At 40.0% G+C, this 23,518-nt stretch overlaps 1 protein-coding gene across 2 annotated transcripts in view; it reads left to right on the plus strand.

The window, feature by feature from the left end:
* SDK1 (sidekick cell adhesion molecule 1) overlaps window positions 1–23,518 on the plus strand; it is a 978,776-nt gene that overhangs the window by 334,864 nt on the left and 620,394 nt on the right. The gene's annotated exons all lie outside the window — the stretch shown is intronic.

A 23,518-nucleotide genomic window follows, 5' to 3' on the forward strand; every position in this document is an offset into this window, starting at 1 on the left:
TTATTGGGCCTACCCTGTCAGAGGATCTACACTGGGGAGCAGTTTATCATAGCAGATCATAGCACGTTGAACTCAAACAGGCCTGAATCCCAAGACTGGTAGAATCCAGCTCCACTGCATCTGAGCAGTGGTGTTATAACTTCAGGCGGTGGCCAGCCAGCCCATAAGTGTAAAGAGAGTACTGTACACATTTGCAAAATGGGAATGATCCCTTCTCATTTGGGATGTTGTGAGCATTAAAGCTCTAATGAATATGGCACAGCATGTCTTCTGGCATGTAAGCAATGTTTTAAAAATTGTAGGCAGCATTATATATTATTACCATGTGATACTGTAAGGCCTGGTTTGTTAGAAGGGGTGTAAGACAGCAAAAACAAAATAGAATTGAGAACCATGCATGAGTAGTAGATGAGGACAGATGACTGGAGCTCATGTTCTTGCCATTCAACTTATCGATGTGACTTTGGACAAGTTATCTAACCATATTGATCTTTTTCCATCTGTAAAATGCGTAAAATAAAGCCCACCTCCCCCTCATGTTTATGTGGGTTCTCATAAAAATTAAATTACACAGTGCTTTGTGTGCCTCAGAAAGAAAGGAATGGGGTTTCAAAGAACCCAAATTGTTCTTCCCAATAAGAAGTGTGTGTGATTGGATAATGTGTAACAGTGGCCTGGCAGCCAGTCTACACGCCTTAGATGATGGGAAAGGAATTGTTTCCTAGATCTTCAGTTTCCACATAGATGTTTTCTGAAACTGAATTTCCCAAGAACATGCCTTTGTATAGGCACCAACCCATTTCTCTTTTCCGACTACCTGCAATAGTGATTTCTCCTCCATCAGAGAAGAAAGCACACCTCTCCCTTATCTGAGTCTTTCTGTGGAACTCTCTCTTGAGGGTGCGAGAATAAGAAAAAATAATATCAAAGTTCAAACTATTAAAGAATTCTTTTCATTTTTAAATGTATAATATGGATCTAAAAGTATTATATGCCTTTTGCTGAAAAGGCAGAGTGTCCCCAACTTATGGTTCAACTCAACAATTTTTTGACTTGACGTAGGTGAGAAACCATTTTGTTTTTCACTTTAAGTATAGGATTTAATAAGTCATATGAGATATTCGATACTTTATTATAGAGTAGGCTTTGTGTTAGATGATTTTGCCCATTTGTAGGCTAATGTAAGTGTTCGGAGCATGCTTAATGTAGGCGAGGCTAAGCCATGATATCTGTGAGAGTAGGTATGTTCAATGCATTTTTGACCTAGGATATTTTTAATGTATGATAGGTTAATTGAGACATAATACCTTCATAAGGTAAGTATCATCTCGATTTAAAACAACTATTTAGGCCTGGCATAGTGGTTCACACCTGTAATCCCAGCACTTTGGGAGGCTGAGGCAGGTGGATCATTTGAGGTCAGGAGTTCAAGACCAGCCTGGCCATCATGGTGAAATCCCATTTCTACTAAAAATACAAAAATTAGCTGGGCGCAGTGGTACATGCCTGCAATCCCAGCTACTCGGGAGGCTGAGGCAGGAGAATCACTTGAGCCTGGAAGGCGGAGGTTGCAGTGAGCCAAGATCATGCCACTGCACTCCAGCCTGGGTGACAGAGTGAGACTCTGTCTCCAAAATTGAATTTAAAAAATTGTGTAACGGTTTTATTTTAAATGCCAAAATGTACAATATGCTATTATATGCAGTCTTTCAAATTTATGATGAAACAGTTTTCAGTCAACTTAAAACTACAGGAAGAGGTGGAACTCTATTTGCATGGCTTCTTCCCCTTGCAAATCTATTTGTTCACTGGAAACATACAAGAAGACAAAACATTGTTGGTCGTATTGAAGCAAGATTGAAGGAGTGACTCATTGCATATGGACAGTTAAAATAAGCTAGGTGCTTCACTACTGTGACATGGGAAACATAAGAAATCGGTGATTCTGAAGCAAGTATTGTTTGAAGTGGATGTCATAAATTATACTATATTCAATGAGGGCCTCAGACATTGAGATGGATTATCAGAAATCCATCATATTTTGCTATTTTTTTTTAAGATTTAAAACATGTCTAAAAATCTCATGCTGTTTTTTCAAAGTACTCTTTCATCTAATTCCTTCCAATAAGCACCTTTAGTTATCATGTTAGCCTTCATGAGACCTTTCTAAGTTTCAGATGAAAAAAAACATGGATACTTTATGAAAATGATAACTGTTTCCTGCCTTAACAGGGCTTTTATTTTTCTCCACTTTGGTGTCAGTTGTGAAAATGCTCACCCTATAAAGAACAAATACTATATGTCTATTTTTTCTAGCTATGACTTAAAATAGCATTTTCTTTGCTGTGTGCATTAAACACTGCACAGTGAATTTCAAATGTTATATTTCTTTCCTTTTTTTGAGGCGGAATCTTGCTCTGTCTCCCAGGTTGGAGTACAGTGGTGTGATTTCGACTCATTGCAACCTCCATCTCCTGGGCTTAAGCGATTCTTCTGCCTCAGCCTCCCAGGCAGCTGGGATTACAGGCATGCGTCAGTAAGCCTGGCTAATTTTCGTATTTTTAGTGGAGAGGGTATTTCACCATGTTGGCCAGGCTGGTCTTGAACTCCTGACCTCAAATGATCTGCCTGTCTTGGCCTCCCAAAGTCCTGGGATTGTAGGCATGAGACACTGTGCCTGGCCTCAAATGTTATATTTCATATTAATGCTCATGTCTACGTGTCTAATGTTTACATGCCTACATTTAGGCACAGGTGACTATATTGGCAAGTTGATGGTAGTTCAGCAATTAAACCAAGTTTGCATCGATGTCTTAGGTGGATTTGTATTCTTTTCAGAAAGCATTTACTCTAAATTATTTTCTACTTTGGGATTTAAAAAAAGTCTGTTGTAATTACATTCAAGATACACATACACATAAGCCAATTATTTCTTAATGCTAGGCACAATATTTATTATTGTAACAGAAAGAATAATTGTATGCTCTAAACTCCTAAAAATTTTATAGTTTTCTTATGTAACCTGCCTCTGTGGTTCAATTTCAATGACAGCATAAAAATAGAAATTTGATGGATGTTTATTCTTGCTTTGTTACAGGGAAAATAGGAATGGTTAAGGGAAAAGTTAGTTTTTTCTTTTGTTTTATAAAAAGGCAAACACATTTCACAGTATCAATAAAAATTATGAAATATCTGGGAATAAGTTTTATAAGAAATGAGTAGAACCCACATGGAAAGTTTGTAATGAGATATAAAAGAAGATCCTTATGTAGGAAACCCAAATGCTGTAAAAATTACAATTCCTCTGAAACCATCATAGAATTTTAGCCTAACATCAGTAGGGTTTTTAAGAAACCTAATATCAATAGCTTATTTTACTTTATTGAGACCAGGTCTCACTCAGTTGCCCATGCTGGAGTACAGTGTCATGATCATGGCTTACTTCAGACTTAGCCTCCTGGGCTCAATCAGTCTTCCTGCCTCAGTGTCTCAAGTAACTGGCACTACAGGAGCCACCACCACACCTGGCTAAGTTTTGTAATTTTTGTACAGGTAGGGTTTCGCTGTGTTGCCTCGGCTGATCTCAAACTCCTGGCCTCAAGTGATCTGCCAGCCTTGGCCTCCCAAAGTACTGGAATTACAGGTGTAAGCCACTGCACCTGGATATTTTAATAAAAATGCCAGTGGGATTTTCTAGGGAAGAACTTGACTGATTAAGTTTTTCTAAAGCTCATCTGGAAATATAAACAGAAGAATACCAACAAATTTTCAAAACCTTAAGTGAAAAATGGGGAGACATTTTTTTCTAGGAGTTATAATTAAGTAACATTAATGGTATAAAAATTTTAAAAAATATGCCAGAGGAGCATTTTGAGCCAGACCATTATATTTATAAAAAAATATATCATCGCCGGGCGCGGTGGCTCAAGCCTGTAATCCCAGCACTGTGGGAGGCCGAGGCGGGTGGATCACGAGGTCAAGAGATCGAGACCATCCTGGTCAACATGGTGAAACCCCGTCTCTACTAAAAATACAAAAAATTAGCTGGGCATGGTGGCACGTGCCTGTAATCCCAGTGACTCAGGAGGCTGGGGCAGGAGAATTGCCTGAACCCAGGAGGCGGAGGTTGCGGTGAGCCGAGATCGCGCCATTGCACTCCAGCCTGGGTAACAAGAGCGAAACTCCGTCTCAAAAAAAAAAAAAAAAAAAAAAAAAATATATCATCAAATGAGCTCGCAAACCAATGCTAAAAAATGATTTTTTGGAAACAACATTCAAAACAAATCCTCATCAAACATCAAAATAATTTCAGATACATTGAAGAATTAAATATAAAAAAATTAAGGGAATGTTTGAATGATCTCAGACTATACAAGGACAAAGTGTAAAATCATTGAGAAAATTCACCAGCAACAGATCACAGATAAATTTACAAAATATTTACAAGTTTTGTGTAAAATATACAACATTTTTATATGTCCATATGCTTAAATAATCCTTACAAGTTAAAAGGCAAGCAATAAACTGGGACAATATTTGCAATGAATCAGACAGTTCTGTGTTTAATAACCTGTTGGGATGTTCTGGTGATAGTGGCAGAAACAAAACTTGCCTCTCTTTCTTCCTTTGTGAATGTCATCCGAGGTAGCAAGTGTAAAAGCAGGGGAATGAAGCAGGGAGGAAGGAAGCACCAGTGCAGGGATGCCATATCATATTGGCAATCACTGTAAGTGGCTGGAGCTCAATCTTTTTTGGAACTTCTATGGAGTCTTATGAAATGCATCTCAAAAGTGCCCACCCTAGAGGGTAAAAGAGGAAAATATTGATCAGCTCCTGTACTTGACTGATAAATGTGGGCCCCATGGTTATTAGCCTTTCATTTCTAATTAGCTCAAGCATTATTATGCAACTAAACCTCCTAGCTGTGGTGCCAGAAAATCCCCAAGACAGGAAGTGAGAAATATGAGGCATGGGTTGAGGCAAAGTGATGCCAGCTGTACCACCATAAAGCCACTCAAGGCTGCCTGGAAGTGTTGACTACAATAGCAGCTCAAGTAAAAGGTGGATCCAACAGGTCCCTCCCTCCCTCCCTCCCTCCCTCCCTCCCTCCCTTCCTCCTTCCCTTCCTTCTCACTCTGTCACCCAGGCTGGACTGCAGTGGTGTGATCCTAGCTCATTGCAGCCTCTAACTCCTAGGCTCAAGTGATCCTTCTGCACCAGCCTCCCTGGTAGCTGGGATCACAGGACGAGTGCCACCACATCTAGCTATTTTTCTTTTAGACACAGGGTCTTGCTATGTTGCCCAGCCTGGTATTGAACTCTTAGTCTCAAGCAGTCCTCCCGCCTTGGTTTCCCAAAGTTCTGGGACTGCAGGTGTGAGCCACCATTTCCAGACCAAAAGGATTTTTAAAGTGGAGCACAAGAGGATAAAATTGACACTGTTCTTTAAATGCTCAGTTTTACTTGTAATTATTATTCAGTATAAAAGTTACAAGTAAAAGTGACTTGTATATATTATAAAGTATAAATCATGAAAGAGTCCCATCTAAGAGGATAGTCAGCTATAGTTTCTAACAAGAACTTGATTCAAGAGGGTTAGTGGAACAAGCTGTTTTTCTTACTAGACCAAGTGTCAAGGCCATAATTGATATTTATTTTTTCTCCTGCCCATTCTAGGTCTGTATAACTCTCAGCCCGCTTTTCAGCTAGTCGAATTTGCTTGGTACTAGGTGGCCCAGGTCCTCATCTTAGCTTTTAGTTGCCTTGCTTTTATTGGGCACTGGATACTCTAATTGCAACTAGGCTTGCAAGCACTAAGAGATACCCCAGTGACTTCTTTCCTCCTCGCCTCTGCTGTATGATACCAACCCCAGTGTTTTAGGGTAATTAGAGTCATTTACCTCCATCAGTATAGTAACTCCTTTCTTTTTCACCAGCCCACCGGCACAAAGTCCACAAAGTGACTAGGATGAATTAGAGACAAACTCTCTGGGTCCCGTTTTCTTCTGTGGGAAATCTTTGCCCTGAGAACTCAGATCTCGAATCCAAAAGAGCCTAAAGTTGAGAAAAAACAAATAGATGGCCAGGATAGGGGCCAATCATATCTTGACCTCTTAGTTATGGCCACTGATTCAACACACACACACACGTGTGTATATATTTTTTTAAGACAGGATCTTGCTCTGTTGCCTAGGCTGGAGTGCAGTGCCACAATCATAGTTCACTGCAACCTCAACCTCCCGGGCTTAGTTGGTCCTCCCACCTCAACTTCCCAAGTCACTAGGAGTACAGGTGTACACCACCTGTATATGCTTATTCTTTTATTTATTTTTTTATTATTTATTTTAATTTATTTTATTGCACTTTAGGTTTTGGGGTACATGTGGAGAACATGCAAGATTGTTGCATAGGCACATATGTGGCAGTGTGATTTGCTGCCTTCCTCCGCATCACCTATATCTGGCATCTCTCCCCTTGCTATCTCTCCCCAACTCCCCACCCCCCACCATTCCTCCCCTATTTCCCCCCAACAGACCACAGTGTATAGCGCTCCCCTCCCTGTGTCCATGTGTTCTCATTGTTCAACACCCGCCTATGAGTGAGAACATGCGGTGTTTGATCTTCTGCTCTTCTGTCAGTTTGCTGAGAATGATGGTTTCCAGGTTCATCCACGTCCCTACAAAGGACACAAACTCATCGTTTTTGATGGCTGCATAATATTCCATGGTGTATATGTGCCACATTTTCCCTGTCCAGTCTATCATCGATGGGCATTTGGGTTGGTTCCGGGTCTTTGCTATTGTGAACAGTGCTGCAATGAACATTCGTGTGCATGTGTCCTTACAGTAGTACGATTTATAATCCTTTGGATATATACCCAGTAACGGGATTGCTGGGTCATATGGAATTTCTATTTCTAGGTCCTTGAGGAATTGCCACACTGTCTTCCACAATGGTGGAATTAATTTACACTCCCACCAACAGTGTAAAAATGTTCCTATTTCTCCACATCATCTCCAGCATCTGTTGTCTCTAGATTTTTTAATGATCGCCATTCTAACTGGCGTGACGTGGCATCTCAATGTAGTTTTGATTTGCGTGTCTCTGATGACCAGTGATGATGAGCATTTTTTCATATGTTTGTTGGCTTCATGTATTTCTTCTTTTGTAAAGTATCTGTTCATACCCTTTGCCCACTTTTGAATGGGCTTGTTTTTTTCTTGTAAATCTGTTTTCGTTCTTTGTAAATTCTGGATATAAGCCCTTTGTCAGATGGGTGAGCTGCAAAAATTTTTTAGCATTCTGTTGGTTGCCATTTCACTCTAATGACTCTTTCTTTTGCCGCGCAGAAGCTGTGGAGTTTGATTAGGTCCCATTTGTCTATTTTGGCTTTTGTTGCCAATGCTTTTGGTGTTTTGGTCATGAAGTCCTTGCCTACGCCTATGTCCTGAATGGTTGTGCCTAGATTTTCTTCTAGGGTTTTTATGGTGTTAGGTCTATGTTTAAGTCTTTAATCCATCTGGCGTTAATTTTAGTGTAAGGTGTCAGAAAGGGGTCCAGTTTCTGCTTTCTGCACATGGCTAGCCAGTTTTCCCAACACCATTTATTAAATAAGGAATCCTTTCCCCATTGCTTGTTTTTGTCTGGTTTCTCAAAGATCAGATGGTTGTAGATATGTTGTGTTGCCTCCGAGACCTCTGTTCTGTCCCATTGGTCTATATCTCTGTTTTGGTACCAGTACCATGCTGTTTTGATTACTGTAGCCTTGTAGTATAGTTTGAAGTCCGGTAGTATGATGCCTGCCACTTTGTTCTTTTTGCTTAGAGTTGACTTGGCTATGCGGGCTCTCTTTTGGTTCCATATGAAGTTTAAGGTGTTTTTTTCCTGTTTTGTGAAGAAGGTCATTGGTAGCTTGATGGGGATAGCGTTGAATCTGTAAATTACTTTGGGCAGTATGGCCATTTTCATGATATTGATTCTTCCTAACCATGAACATGGAATGTTTCTCCATCTGTTTGTGTCCTCTCTGATTTCATTGAGCAGTGGCTTGTAGTTCTCCTTGAAGAGGTCCTTTACGTTCCTTGTTATATTCCTAGGTATTTTATTCTCTTTGTGGCAATTATGAATGGCAGTTCGTTCTTGATTTGGCTGTCTTTAAGTCTGTTATTGGTGTATAGGAATGCCTGTAATTTTTGCACATTGATTTTGTATCCTGAGACTTTGCTGAGCTTGCTTATCAGTTTCAGGAGATTTTGGGCTGAGACGATGGGGTCTTCTAGATATACAATCATGTTGTCTGCAAATAGAGACAATTTGACTTCCTCCTTTCCTATTTGAATACCCTTTATTTCTTTTTCTTGCCTGATTGCTCTGGCTACAACTTCCAGTACTATATTGAATAGGAGTGGTGAGAGAGGGCATCTTTGTCTAGTGCCAGATTTCAAGGGGAATGCTTCCAGTTTTTGCCCATTCAGTATGATATTGTCTGTTGGTTTGTCATAAATAGCTTTTATTGTTTTGAGATATGTTCCACCAATACCTACCTTATTGAGGGGTTTTAGCATAAAGGGCTGTTGAATTTTGTCAAAGGCCTTCTCTGCATCAATTTATATAATCATGTGGTTTTTATCTTTGGTTCTGTTTATGTGGTGAATTATGTATATAGACTTGCATATGTTGAACCAGCCTTGCATCCCTGGGATGAAGCCTACTTGATCGTGGTGGATAAGCTTTTTGATGTGCTCTTGCAATCAGCTTGCCAGTATTTTATTGGAGATTTTTTGGTCTATGTTCATCATCGATATTGGCCTCAAGTTTTCTTTTCTTGTTGAGTCTCTGCTGGGTTTTGGTATCAGGATGATGTTGGTCTCTTAAAATGATTTGGGAAGGAATTCTCTCTTTTTGTATTGTTTGGAATAGTTTCAGAAGGAATGGTACCAGCTCCTCTTTGTATGTCTGGTAGAGGTCGGCTGTGAACCCGTCTGGCCCTGGGCTTTTTTCGGGTGGTAAGCTCTTAATTGCTGCCTCAACTTCAGACTTTGTTATGGGTCTGTTCAGAGTTTCGGCTTCTGCCTGGTTTAGGCTTGGGAGGAGGCAAGTGTCCAGGAATTTATCCATTTCTTCCAGGTTTACTAGTTTATGTGCATAGAGTTGTTTGTAATAATCTCTGATTATGGTTTTAATTTCTGTGGAATCTGTGGTGATATCCCCTTTGTTGTTTTTTATTGCATCAATTTGGTTATTCTCTCTTTTCTTTTTTATTAATATGGCTAGTGGTCTATTTTGTTGATCTTTTCAACAAACCAGCTCCTGGATTTATTGATTTTTTGAAGAGTTTTTTGTGTCTCTATCTCCTTCAGTTCTGCTCTGATCTTAGCTATTTCTTGTATTCTGCTAGGTTTTGAGTTTTTTTGATCTTTCTCCTCTAGCTCTTTCAATTTTGATGATAAGGTATCAATTTTTGATCTCTCCTTGCTTCTCATGTGCGCACTTATTGCTATATATTTTCCTCTAAAGACTGCTTTAAATGTGTCTCAGAGATTCTGATATGTTGTGTTTTCATTCTCGTTGGTTTTGAAGAACATCTTTATTTCTGCCTTCATTTCATTGTTTATCCAGTCAACATTCAGGAGCCACTTGTTCAGTTTCCATGAAGCTGTGTGGTTCTGGGTTAGTTTCTGAATTCTGAGTTCTAACTTGATTGCACTGTGGTCTGAGAGACTGTTTGTTATGATTTCCATTCTTTTGCATTTGCTGAGGAGTGATTTACTCCCAATTATGTGGTCAATTTTAGAGTAGGTGTGATGTGGTGCTGAGAAGAATGTATATTCTGTGGATTTGGGGTGGAGAGTTCTGTAAATGTCTATTAGGTTTGCTTGGTCCAGGTCTGAGTTCAGGTCCTGGATATCCTTGATAATTTTCTGTCTGGTTGATCTGTGTAATATTGACAATGAGGTGTTAAAGTCTCCCACTATAATTGTGTGGGAGTCTAAGTCTCTTTGTAAGTCATTAAGACCTTGCCTTATGTATCTGGGTGCTCCTGTATTGGATGTGTACATATTTAGGATCGTTAGCTCTTCTTGTTGCATTGATCCTTTTACCATTATGTAATGTCCTTCTTTGTCTCTTTTGATCTTTGTTGCCTTAAAGTCTAATTTATCAGAGATGAGAATTGCAACTCCTGCTTTTTTTTGCTCTCCATTTGCTTGGTAAATCTTCCTCCATCACTTTATTTTGAGCCTTTGTGTATTCTTGCATGTGAGACGGGTTTCCTGGATACAGCACACTGATGGGTTTTGGCTTTTTATCCAATTTGTCAGTCTGTGTCTTTTGATTGGGGCATTTAGTCCATTTACATTTAGGGTTAATATGGTTATATGTGAATTTGATACTGCCATTTTGGTGCTAGCTGGCTGTTTTGCCCATTAGTTGATGCAGATTCTTCATTGTGTTGATTCTCTTTATCATTTGGCATGTTTTTGGAGTGGCTGGTACTGGTTATTCCTTTATATGTGTAGAGCCTCTTTCAGGAGCTCTTGTAAAGCAGGCCTGGGGATGATGAAATCTCTGAGTACTTGCTTGTTCACAAAGGATTTTATTTTTCCTTCACTTATGAAGCTTAGTTTGGCTGGATAGGAGATTCTGGGTTGAAAGTTCTTTTCTTTAAGGATGTTGAATATTGGCCCCTACTCTCTTCTGGCTTGTAGGGTTTCTGCTGAGAGATCTGCTGTGAGTCTGATGGGCTTCCCTTTGTGGGTAACCCGACCTTTCTCTCTGGCTGTCCTTAGTATTTTCTCCTTCATTTCAACCCTGGTGCATCTGACGATTATGTGCCTTCTTGAGGAATATCTTTTTGGGGTTCTCTGTATTTCCTGGACTTGAATATTGGCCTGCCTTGCTAGGTTGGGGAAGTTTTCCTGGATAATATCCTGAAGAGTATTTTCCAGCTTGGATTCATTCTCTTTGTTGCATTCAGGTACACCTATCAAATGTAGATTAGGTCTTTTCACATAGTCCCATATTTCTTGGAGACTTTGTTCATTCCTTTTTACCCTTTTTTCCTCTATTCTTGCCTTCTCGTTTTATTTCATTGAGTTGATCTTCCACCTCTGATATCCTTTCTTCTGCTTGGTCAATTCGGCTGTTGAAACTTGTGCATGGTTCGTGAAGTTCTCACGTTGTGTTTTTCAGCTCCATCAGTTCACTTATATTCCTTTCTATTTTGTCCATTTTCGTTAGCATTTCATCAAATCTTTTTTCAAGGTTCTTAGTTTCTTTGCATTGGATTAGAACATGTTCTTTAGTTCACAGAAGTTTCTTACTACCCACCTTCTGAAGTCTGATTCTGTCATTTCATCGCATTTGTTCTCCATCCAACCTTGTTCCCTTGCTGGTGAGGAGTTTTGATCCCTTGTAGGAGGAGAGGTGTTCTGGTTTCGAGTGCTTTCATCCTTTTTACACTGGTTTCTTCCCATCTTTATGGATTTATCCACCTGTCGTCTTTGTAGTTGCTGGCTTTCAGATTGGGTCTCTGAGTGGATGTTCTGTTTGTTGATGATGAGGTGATTTCTGTTTCTTAGTTTTCCTTCTAACAGTCTGGCCCCTCTGCTGTAGGTCTGCTGAGGTCCACTCCAGGCCCTACTTTCCTGGGGATCACCTGCAGTGGCTGCAAAACAGTAAGTGTTGTTACCAGTTTTCTTCTTCTGCTATCTTTGTCCCAGAAGGATACCTGCCAAATGTCAGTCTGATCTCTCCTTTATGAGGTGGCTCTTTGGATATACAGGGGTCAGCAAGCTGCTTGAGGAGACAGTCTGTTCTTTATAGGAGCTCAAATGCTGAGCTGTGAGCTCCGTTGTTCATTCAGAGATGCTGGGCAGGTACGTTTAGGTCTGCTACAGCAGAACTCATAAACCACTTTTTGTTCCCAGGTGCTCTGTCCCAGGGAGTTAGGACTTTATTTATGAGTTTCCATTGTGTCACTGCCTTCTTTTTTCTTTCCTTCAGAGCTGCCCTGCCCAGCAAGGAGGCAGCCTAGTCACTGTCTGCCTGTAGAGGCTTTGCTGAGCTGCTGTGGACTCCGCCCAGCTGCCGCGTGAGCTTCCCTGCAGTCCTGTTTATATGGGTGTCGTTAGAACTGCCTAGGCAATGGTGGTCCACCTCTGTATTGGTGGACTCTCTCTGTAATGCGGGTTGCCTTGGCAGTGGTGGGCTGCCTCAGCATTGGCTGACTACCTCCTTATTGGTGAAGTGTCTCAGTAATGGTGGACGCCCCTCCCCCACGGAGCTGGACCATCCCGGTTTCAGCTGCGCTTGCTGTGAAACTCTCAATCTAGAGAGTTTCTGATTGCTGTTCTTTTGTGGGGGTGGGACCAGCCCAGCCTGATCGCCTGGTTCCCTGCCTCAGAGCTTCAGTTGCCTGTTGGAGAGGCCCCGAGATCTGTGTGTTTTCCCATGCGGCGACTCACTGCACTGGCTTAAACAGCAGCACTGAGATTCGTGGTGCTTTTTTTTTTTGCCCTGGAATCTACTGTCCTGGTTCCCTGTTCAGTCCCCTTTTTAAACAGATGAATGGGCGACTTCCCATGCCTCCAATTGCCAGCCAAAAGGGCACCTGGACCAGTGTATTTTGTATGGAGAACTGCTGCACCAGGGTGCTGACAAAGCAGCCGTGGGGCAAAGCAGCCGCCGGCCGACACAGCCATGCTGGCCGAAACAGCCCCGCTGGCGACCTGTGGGGCTTCTCCGCCTGGGAATCTCCTAGTCTGTGCCAATAAAAATGCGGTGTCCACTCACCCTCTGCGCTTTCACTGGGAGCTGCAATCCTGAGTTGTTCCTAAATGGCCATCTTGGATTGATCCCCCTCTTTTATTTTTTGTGGAGACAGGGTTTCACCATGTTGCCCAGGCTGGTCTCAAACTCCTAGGCTCAAGTGATCCATCCAGCTTGGCTTCCCCAAGTGTCAAGATTAAAGGCATGAGCCACAATGTCCAGCCAACACTACCAGGCGTTGTTCCCAATCCTGTTAGTGTGGCTACTTCCAGGTCAGGCAATGTGTACTAGGCCTACTGGATCCCCTTGAGAAGGTGCCTTTTTTCATACCTCCTTTAATAAGTACAATGAGTCCCTGATCTGGGACAATGCTATGCAGGCTGCCATGCTTAAGTTTAGATATTCTGCAAGTCCCCAGATTGTGGTGCTGGCTGAGTCAATGAGCAGGGAAGGCAATTCCATATCCAGAGAAGATACTGAGTTTGATAGGAAGAGTCACTGCATGTTTGCATGGTAGAAAGGTCAGGTATAAGCAGCCAGTCACAAGTGGCCAGCTTGAAGAATCATGACTCACTGGGGGTTCAGCGTCTGTCTCTGCTATTGCCAGGTTTGGCGTCTGGCATTGGCAAAAGCCAGATTAGCCTTGGTGAGGAGGAGCTGTTGCTATTGGATTCATTCATAGTCTCAGTCCTTGCCAACCTGACCAATTTATGCCTCATTTTATTCTTTGAGAAGAAATCTAAATGACACCCACAGTTGAGTCATCCTCTTCAATTGATTGATGAGTGCCTTATCTGAAGTGGATGCTCTCTAGTGATATAAAAAATCCACATATTATAGCCTCCCCCATTGGGCTATTAACATATGACTTTCTTGTTTCTGAATTTCCAGTCATGTTTCTCCCAGGCCTCTTTCCCATCAGCCATGCCATTTGTCACTGCCCGAGTGTCTCTTTATATCCATTCTCAAGCCATTTCTTTCTCAAATCCCTCCCTTTTCAAAGTTAAGTACCAAAGGTACTACTTACAACTCTGTCTACTTGGAAGGATATTTCTTCACTCTGCTCCCTTTGGCCACACATGAGTAAGGCTATGGTGTGGCATCTTCATTTTCTGGATCAAGGTGACCCTTGTATAATCCCAGGCCTGAGTGTTTAACTGTTCTATCAATTGGTGAGGCCTCTGTGTAACTGAGAGAGAAGTCTTACTCTTATAGCTACATAGTTCTGTCAATAATTCTGTCATAATAGTTATCTCCTGTTGCATATTTTATTTTTCTTTCAAGATAGAGTCTTGTTCTGTTGCTTAGGCTGGAGTGTGTATATGTATTTTGCAGAGATGGGATCTCACTATGTTCCCACACTGGCTTTTTTTTTTAATATCTAAGGGGTCATAACCTCAGTTTGTACTAAGCACATCAGAAGTGACTCTTCAGTGTATGTAGTTCCCTTCTGCAGAAGGCATAATCTTATTCCAGGACATTACAGGTGTGTACTTGACTCTTCTTTGAGGCTACTAGAGCCTCCCCACAACATTGTTTTTCACAACAGATATATCTGGCAGCATCCAATATGGTGGGATATGTGGCTTATGTGAAAGGGCAGCTTCTAGAACTGTTGTCTCATTCTGTTGCTGAGTCCTCTCTTGCTCTCTGGCTCCCTAAAAATTGGCAACCTGGGCCGAGATAAAGTAACTGGGATCAGATTTACTTCCTCATTTGAAACAACTGTAAAAATGGACAAAAAATATGAACAGATTTCAAGACATTGGATATTAGGCAGTGAAAGAATGTGATCCCTGAGAGAGCAAAGACAAACAAGGTGAGCCCCATGATTGCTCTCTGCTTACTGCCTTCAGGGGATTTCTAGGCTGTAGCACAGAGAAGGAAAACCCAGGCAGAACCTAGAGGACTTTCTGAGTTCAAGAGGGCTGAGAGTTTGGCAAGATCAAGGCAGCTAGATTTCTAAGGGCAGGGTACTGGAAAAGAGAGAGCTACATAGAGAAAGAATGCTGGAGACCTCCAGAGAGCCCCCCTTGAGGATTTGGCAGAATATATTCATCAGCACATTGATGTAAAAAAACTACCTCAGGTAAGGGAGAGGGACTACCCAAGAAGATTTGATGTAATAGTTCCCTCTGCTTACACAGGATTGGATGGAGTGTCTGTTCTCACCAGCCAAACCATAAAACCTCGTAAGTTTATCAGGTAGAGTTGTCTTGGGTCTGGAGAATTATTAGCCCTAGACCAAATACTGCGCTGGTCCTGCCTAACAAGTCTTGAAAAGCAAGACCCCAAAGGATCAAACTGTTGCTAAATATCTTTACAGTATCAGAGAACAAAGTTCATGAATATTTATAAGAATGAAAAAATTTCCAGTACCCAACAAGGGAAAATTCACAGTGTCTGGAATCTAATCAAAGATCATCAGGCATATAGAGATGCAGGAAAGCATGACCCATATGAGGAGAAAAAGAAATCAGTTGATTGAAACCAAGCCAGAACTGATACAGTTATTAGAATTAGTAGAGAAAGACAATGAATCATTTATGACTGTATTGTATATGTTCAAAGTAGAGACATGAAAAACACAAAAAAGGCAGAAATCAAACTTATAAAGATGAAAACTATAAGATGTGAAATAAACACTGGATGGGACTATCAGGAGACTGGACATCACAGAAGAAGATATTAATAAAGATATAGCAATAGAACTATCTAAAATAAAAGGGAGATAGAAAAAAAAAACACAATGAAAAGAGCATAAGTGAGTTGCAGGAAAGCTTCAGATGGCCTAATAGATGCGTAATTAGAATCTCCAAAGGGAGAACAAATATTTGAAGAAATAATTTTTCAAATTTGCAAATCCCAGTTACTGGAGTTACCAGCCAGTGCAATAAGACAAGAAAAAGAAAAGGCATCCAGATTGTAAAGAAAGAAGTAAAACTGTATTTATTTTCAAATGACATGATCATCTATGTAGAAAATATGTTACATATTTTTAAAAAGCTGCTATGGCTGGGTGCGGTGGCTCACACCTATAATCCCAGCACTTTGGGAGGTGAAGGTGGATGGATCATGAGATCAGGAGATGGAGACCATCCTGGCCAACATGGTGGAACTGTCTTTACTAAAATTACAAAAATTAGCTGGGCATGGTGGCATGCACTTGTAATCCCAGCTAATCAAGAGGCTGAGGCAGGAGAATTGCTTGAACCAGGGAATCAGAGGTCCACTGAGCCAAGATCAAGCCACTGCACTCCAGCCTGGTGACACAGCAAGACTCTGTCTCAAAAAGAAATTAAAAAGCTGCTAATAAGTGAGTTTAGCAACATTACAAGATAGAAGAGCAACATATAAGAATTAATTATGTTTCTGTATACTAGCAAAAAATTTTTGAAATTATATATTTAAAATTTAAGGTAGGCTGGGCATGGTGGTGCATGCCTGTATTCCCAATTACTCAGTAGGCTGAAGCAGGAGAATTGCTTGAACTTGAGAGGCAGAGGTTGCAGTGAGCTGAGATTGTGCCATTGCACTCCAGCCTGGGCAACAAGAGCAAAACTCTATCTCAAGAAGAAGGAAAAAACCTTAGGATAGTACAAAAGGATCTTAAGGATAAATCTGACAAAGGGTCTGTAAGATCTTTACACTGAAAACTCCAAAACAATATTGAAAGAAAAAAAAAGAATACCTAAATCAATGGGCAGATACACTGCGTTTATATATCTGAAGGCTTAATGTTATTAACAGGTTCATTTTTTTCCCAAACTTATCCCTTAGTGATATTCCTTAAGCTTGAGACCCTGAGACAAATTATATAACTAAAACTCATCACTAAGCTGTGGGGAAGATTTCTTGACATGATTTTTTTTTTTTTTTGAGACAGGGTCTCACTTTGTTGCCCAGGCTGGGGTGCAGTGGTAAGATTTCACTCCAATTTCTGCCATCCTGGCTCAAGTGATCTCCCTATCTCAGCCTCTCCAGTACCGGGGACTACAGGCGCACGGCACCACACCTGGTTAATTTTTGTATGTTTTGTAGAGAGGGTTTCACCATGTTGCTCAAGCTGGTCTCAAACCTCCTGGGCTCAAGCGATCTACCCACTTTGGCCTCCCAAAGTGCTGGGATTACAACAGGTGTGAGCCACCACGTTCAGGTTCTACATGCTTTTTGTTTTCGTTTTAATCTGTTGAACTCTTTCTCTATTCACTAAGAAGAGGAGTCTATTATATTTCATTGAGAACTGTTTTCTCAGTTGGTTTCCTCATCAGCCAACCTAATTGCCTGTGACTCCCATCTACATCTTCCTGAAAAGGGCTTAATTTTTCTAGTTGTCCATCTTGATGTTCAGCTTCCATTTTTCTAACCTTGGTTTATGTCAGCTCCCTTCTTCTAGTTAACTCCTCTTTGGGCCTGTCCTCTATGAATTGCCTTGCTTACAAAAGCAAGAACAATATGTGCTATCTTATTTGATTTAGATGCATAATATTAACATGGTGTGACCTCATGTTCATATTCTCCCCACAAAGTTGAGTACTATTTATATTTGTTTCTGGCTTTAGTTTGACTGCTCTTCTGAACTCTATATGGTAATAACAGATATGAATGCTTATGGAGAATCCCTGACACAGAATTAGCATTAGGCTTTTTAAAGTTCTCATTGGAAATGACTTGGCTTTAGATAATTATTGGTTCTTTGTCTAGGGATCATTGTGGAAGCTAGGTAAAGATCTTTAACCAAGATGACCAAACTACACTGTAACATAATTCATTGTTGACAAATACTCCCAAATGAGACAAGTGAAAGCTTTTATAATTTATGTTTTTAATTTGCACATGTTTATCTTATAATGCTTATTAGAGTGGTTTAGGTCCTTTTTCCATTGTGCCTTGGTATTTTTTTTTTTTTTTGACTATCTAGAAACTAACATTTACCTTCATTCTTTAATTCTTGATGCAATGGTCCCAACTTTTATGTTCATAGAGAACCTGGCATTATAAAGAATTAAGTCAACAGAAATGCAATAAAAGACTTTTAGCCCTAAAAAAATCAGTGGCCTCTTTTCTGAAGGTTTTTCTGAAATTCCTTTTTTACTGACTTGAGAGAGGATTTCATTCTCACAGGAGATTTGACAGACGGTTCTAGTCGTCTGTTCCTGCTTCACTAACTAGGGATTGCACATTTTCTGCCACTGATTTAATAAGGAAAAATAGGAATTAATGAAGAATGAATGATCCCCAAAGCATTGTTTATGTTAGAGAAAATCACATAAACTGGAGTCCCAGAGGAGGATTCTTGGGAACATTTCAACATTAATTCTTAAATCTTTGGATTGGCTTTCATAACTGTTAATGAAGATAAAGTTTAAATATAGTCATTCATGGTATGGTGTCAATAAAAAGGTTGTGGAAGATTAACATCTAATTGATACCCAGAGTGCTTATATTTGCCAGATTTATATTCCTGAAACAAGTGCTACAAATTCCATAGAGCCTTCCACACAGGGACCTGTTTATTGCCCTTCTCAATTTAATATGAATTTTGACATAAATAAAATACAGATTAAATAACTTTTGCAAATAGTGTGTTCCCTTTGTATAACTTCCATCATTACCATACTGTTTAATTTAACTTCATATTGATTACTTCAATTCTTTTGAAAGAACTTAAAACTAAAGGTTGCCTGATGCCTAGTACCTGTTAACATGTTGTATATACCATCAAAGTTGCATATATGTATCTCTTTCTTAACAAATTTCAGCCTGAATTTTTCTTTCTTTTTTTTTCTAAGATAGCATGTTATGGCACAGTCTGGATTTTTCATTTCATTATTTTGCATCAGGAGAAAACCTGCTATAGACTTATTCCACTTTGGATCTTTTTAATTTCATCTAAAAATTTGTAAAAATAAAATTGAAAACAATTATTTATCATGCCATTGTGAAGAAAAGAGAATTGATGTGTTTCCAAGAAGGACATAAATAGCTTACAGTTATTTTTACTTTAACCCCTTTTTTTTTTTTTCACTTTAAGGATAAGAATAGGCTTTGGTACAAGGTATAAAAGCTTATTATAGAACTTGGTTGCTTGTTTTCATGCAAAATAGATATTTTCATACCAGCATAAAAATTACAGTTGTGGAGAATAGTCTTCTCTAAAGTGACATAAAATGGATATTGACAGTCCCCCCCACCATTGAAAAAGAAAAATCTTACATCTAATTTTAATGAATATGCAAATTTTTTCTTGTGACTCAAATTAGGTTCCCTGACCATATAGGGAAAGTGTAAATTTTCCCCTCTGTGATGAAGCTGTGGTTTTGTGGCTGTGACAGGTAGACTCAGCCATAACATCTGGCAGTGCTTGGAAAGGACTGCTGAACAGCAACTATTCTGAAGTAGTATTTTGTGAGAGGTTTTCTAAAATTTTAGTGGCTCATATTTAAGAGGACTTCTTATAACAGGTAAATGTGTCCCAATTTGGGGGGATTCCTTATCTTCTAATGATTTTTGGTAGTTTAGCAGGAAGCCATGTTTTTCTTTTTCTCAAAGAAATGATTCTACGAGGCATTATTTAGGTTTTGCTGTGACCGTGGTGAACACCTAGTAACTTAGAATATTTTTCAGCCAAGGCCGGGCGCGGTGGCTCAAGCCTGTAATCCCAGCACTTTGGGAGGCCGAGGCGGGTGGATCATGAGGTCAAGAGATCAAGACCATCCTGGTCAACATGGTGAAACCCCGTCTCTACTAAAAATACAAAAAAAATTAGCTGGGCGTGGTGGCGTGTGCCTGTAATCCCAGCTACTCAGAAGGCTGAGGCAGGAGAATTGCCTGAACCCAGGAGGTGGAGGTTGCGGTCAGCCGAGATCGCGCCATTGCACTCCAGCCTGGGTAACAAGAGCGAAACTCCGTCTCAAAAAAAAAAAAGAAAAAAAAAAAAAAGAATATTTTTCAGCCAAAATTATTTTGGCCGTGTTCTATGGAGTGAAATTTTAAAGGGTTCTAAAACCACAGAAACCAACTTTCTCTTGTGTGAGTTGTTGCATGGATATTGGGGTGCCCTTAGAATCAATCACTAGGTAACTTGGAGATTGGACAGGAACAGAGTGAGCCACAGTTCCTCCAGAACTAGTCCCATGAGGGTTTTGCTGCTGGCCCCACCACACACTGGGCATCACTGCTTGAGCCACTGCCCCAGTTGGCACTGGACACTCCACTGCTCCTCTGGACTAGGGCTCCGCTCTGCCCCCACTGCTGCTGCTGTCATTTGAGTTCTCCTTTAGCCTCTTCCTGGGTATGACCAGCCCGATTTAAAAATCCAGAGCACATTTGTCTAATTGAGCATGCTATGTCTCAGACCTGGTACCTGTAGAGGCTGCGGTCTGGAAACATCCAGATGTAGTCTTTTCAGCCTTTAATTTGAGTTAAGCTCTATCTCCACAAAAGCTCATAGGGTGGAGAATTCTCCAAATATAGGGAAGCGGTTCAGATCCTAGGCAGACTGAAAATGTCAGATGTCTAGTGTAAGCAATTGTTCATGGGATGGACCATGAGATGGACCTGATGCTGCTTCCTAAAGAAATTCTAGGGGTTCTAGGGGTGTTTCCGTGGTCCACTCAGAGTTGCAGGTCACAGCTGAGGCATTCTCCTATTCACAGAAATGGACATTTAAGCCCTTGGTTTTTGTTTGGATTTTGTGTTTTATTTTCTTTGCCATTCCTGATGATGAACTGGCCCTGGAAAACATTCTGTTAGTTGAGTAGAATTCTGCCTTGATACAGTGAATACAAACATTCCCTGCTGTGTAGAGTTGAAATAGGAAAAGGCATTTTCTATATGGCATATGGTGCTAAGATTTTATCATACTTTCTTATAAAGAGCCAGGAAACTTTGCCTGCTTAAAAATGTGTGTTTATAAACAATAGACTTACAATGAATATTCCCATCTGTTAGGTGAACATAATTTGTGTAGGAATTCCCATAATAGGTAGAGGACTTTGCAACTTTTTTTCATATTTTTTCCCTCGTGAGACATTAGACTAAAGAGATGGTACAAAACAGCATATGCTTAATATTAATTTTGTCTCTGTTTCTCCCTGGTGTTTGAAAGCAGTTCTATTTTTGTGCATTAGTACATAGAAATGCTATAGAAATTCATAAGAATTTAAGACCTATTTAGCTACTGAAAAACAGGAAAAAGTAGAATGAACAGTCATATAAATATGGTTATGTTGCAGTGATAAAATTGTCTTTGTAGTGTTTCAAATATATACTGCAATGACTTGTGCTATTTCTTTCCAAAAACTTTTGTTGACTTTGTTTTAAGCTTATCAAAACTCCCCTCTACTGTAATCATAGCTTATAGTAATCAAAACTGCACATAGTCCTGGTCTGGATTTGTAACTTAAATAAATGGCATCGGCTCATTGTGTTCAATTTGCCGTTTTTGTAATCGTATTCACTAATTAATTTTGTTTTAGATGAACCATTCCACATACAAGAACAAAAATTTTAAGATGAAAATTCAGCAATATTTTTTCTTTATAAAAGATTTTATTAATCCTTCCCTAGGTGCTCAAGAAGATTATCAGATGGGAAAACAAACTTTGATTAATATTTGCTTAATCTTGAATTACTTCTGTTGTCCAAATGTTTTAATCACTTAAAATTATGCCTGTCAGTTCCTTTTTCAGGTTTTCTAATTGTACATGCTTGAATAAAAACATGAGCAATGAGTTGAATATAAGTGATTCAAGGTATACTTGGGAACTGAGCAAATACAGCATAGTGTACACTTTGTCTTTTACTCGATTTTGGAAAGGTTTCTCTGATTATAGTTTGTAAAAGGAAATACTTTCAAATTGTAGACAAGTATTATTGAAGTATCTTTTTTGGGGGGGTAAAGAATACATCACTCTGTTTTATTCTCCCCTTTTTGGAAATTAGTCTATTTGAGCTTCTTTTCTTTTTTTCCTTTTTCTTTCTTTCTTTTTTTTTTTTTTTTTTTTTTTGGAAATAGGCTCTGGCTCTGTTGCGCAGACTGGAGTACAGTGGCACCATTTTGGCTCACTGCAACGTCCACCTCTCAGGCTCAGGCTATCTTCCCACATCAGCCCTCCAAGTAGCTGGGATTACAGGCTCACGCCACCACACCTGGCTAATTTTTGTACTTTTTGTGGAGAAAGGGTTCTGCCATGTTGCCCAGGCTGGTTTCTTTTCTTTCTTGTGATAGACACCTTCCCATATGTGAAAAGTATCCAAGCCTCAAGTCTTACTCTTTTGTTTTTTTGTTCAAATATGATGTAACTTATTCAACTGCAACCTGCAGACATTTGTTTTTATTTTTTGATATGATAAACATAGAAAAAGCTGTACACAATTAATGTGTACAACTTGATGAGTTGTGAGATAATTATACGCCCATGAAACCTTCACCACCATATATGGCATAAATCTCTCCATCGCCTCCAAAAGTTTCCTCTTGCCCTCTTTATTATTGTTTTTGTGTGATAAAAACACATAAGACTTACTCTCTTAGCATACTTTAAAATATATAGTACAGTATTCTTCCTGTAGACACTATGCTGTGCAGTAGCTCTGTAGGGCTTACTCATCTCCTATAGCCGAAACTTCCTGCTCTTGGATTCCTTCCCATTTCCCCTCCCCTGTACCTGCTAGTAGCCACCATTTTACTCTCCACTTCTATGAACTTGACTATTTTAGATTCCTCTCATAAGTGGTATCAGGTAGGAGTTGTCCTTCTGTGTCTGATTTGCTTCACTTAGATGAACCTGAGGATCTTATGCGATGTAGCAAATGCCAGGATTTCTTTCTTTTTAAGGCTGAATAATATTCCATTGTGTGTATACACCACATTTTCTTTCTCCATTTCTCAGCAGACACCTGAGTTGTTTCTATGTCTTGGCTGTTGTGGATAATGCTGCAGTGTGCATGGAGTGCAGACATCTGAGATCCTTATTTCAGTTCCTTTGAAAATATACCCAGAAGTGGGATTTGCTGGTCATATGGTCGTTGTTTGTGTAATTTTTAAAGAAACCTCTATACTATTTTCCGTAATGGATACACCAATTTACATTCCCATGTTCCTTTTTCTCCATATTGTCAGCAACATTTATTTTTCATGTTTTTGATAGTAGCCTTCCTAACAGGGGTAAGATGACATCTCATTGTAGTTTGGGTTTGCATTTTCCTGATGACTAGGGACATTGAGCACGTTTTCATACATCTATTGACCATGTGTATGGCTTTGGAGAAATGTGTATCTAGTGTCTTTGCCCATATTAAAAGTATTTCTTTTTAGCTATTTTTTCCTTATGTAGTGTATGTGTGCGTGTGTGTGTGTGTGTATGTGTGTGTGTGTTTTGAAACAGGATCTTGCTTTGTCCTCTGACTGGAGTGCAGTGGTGTGATCTCAGCTCACTGCAACCTCCGCCTTCCAGATTCAAGTGATTCTCCTGTCTCAGCCCCCCCAGGTAGCTGGGATTACAGGCATACACTACCACACCAGCTAATTTTTGTATTTTTGTACAGACTGGGTTTCACCATGTTGACTAGCCTGGTCTTGAGCTCCTGGCCTCAAGTGATCTGCCTGCCTTGGCCTTCCAAAGTGCTGGGATTATAGGCATGAGCCACCACACCTGGCCCCTCATGTATTTTAGATATTAACTCTTTCTTAGCTATGTAGTTTGCTTACACCTTACTCTTAATTTGTTTGTGAACCTGGCCAAGA

This window comes from Sapajus apella, unplaced genomic scaffold (genome assembly GCF_009761245.1).
Source record: "Sapajus apella isolate SASKATOON/1434 unplaced genomic scaffold, GSC_monkey_1.0 scaffold110, whole genome shotgun sequence".
Taxonomy (NCBI): Eukaryota; Metazoa; Chordata; class Mammalia; order Primates; family Cebidae; genus Sapajus; species Sapajus apella.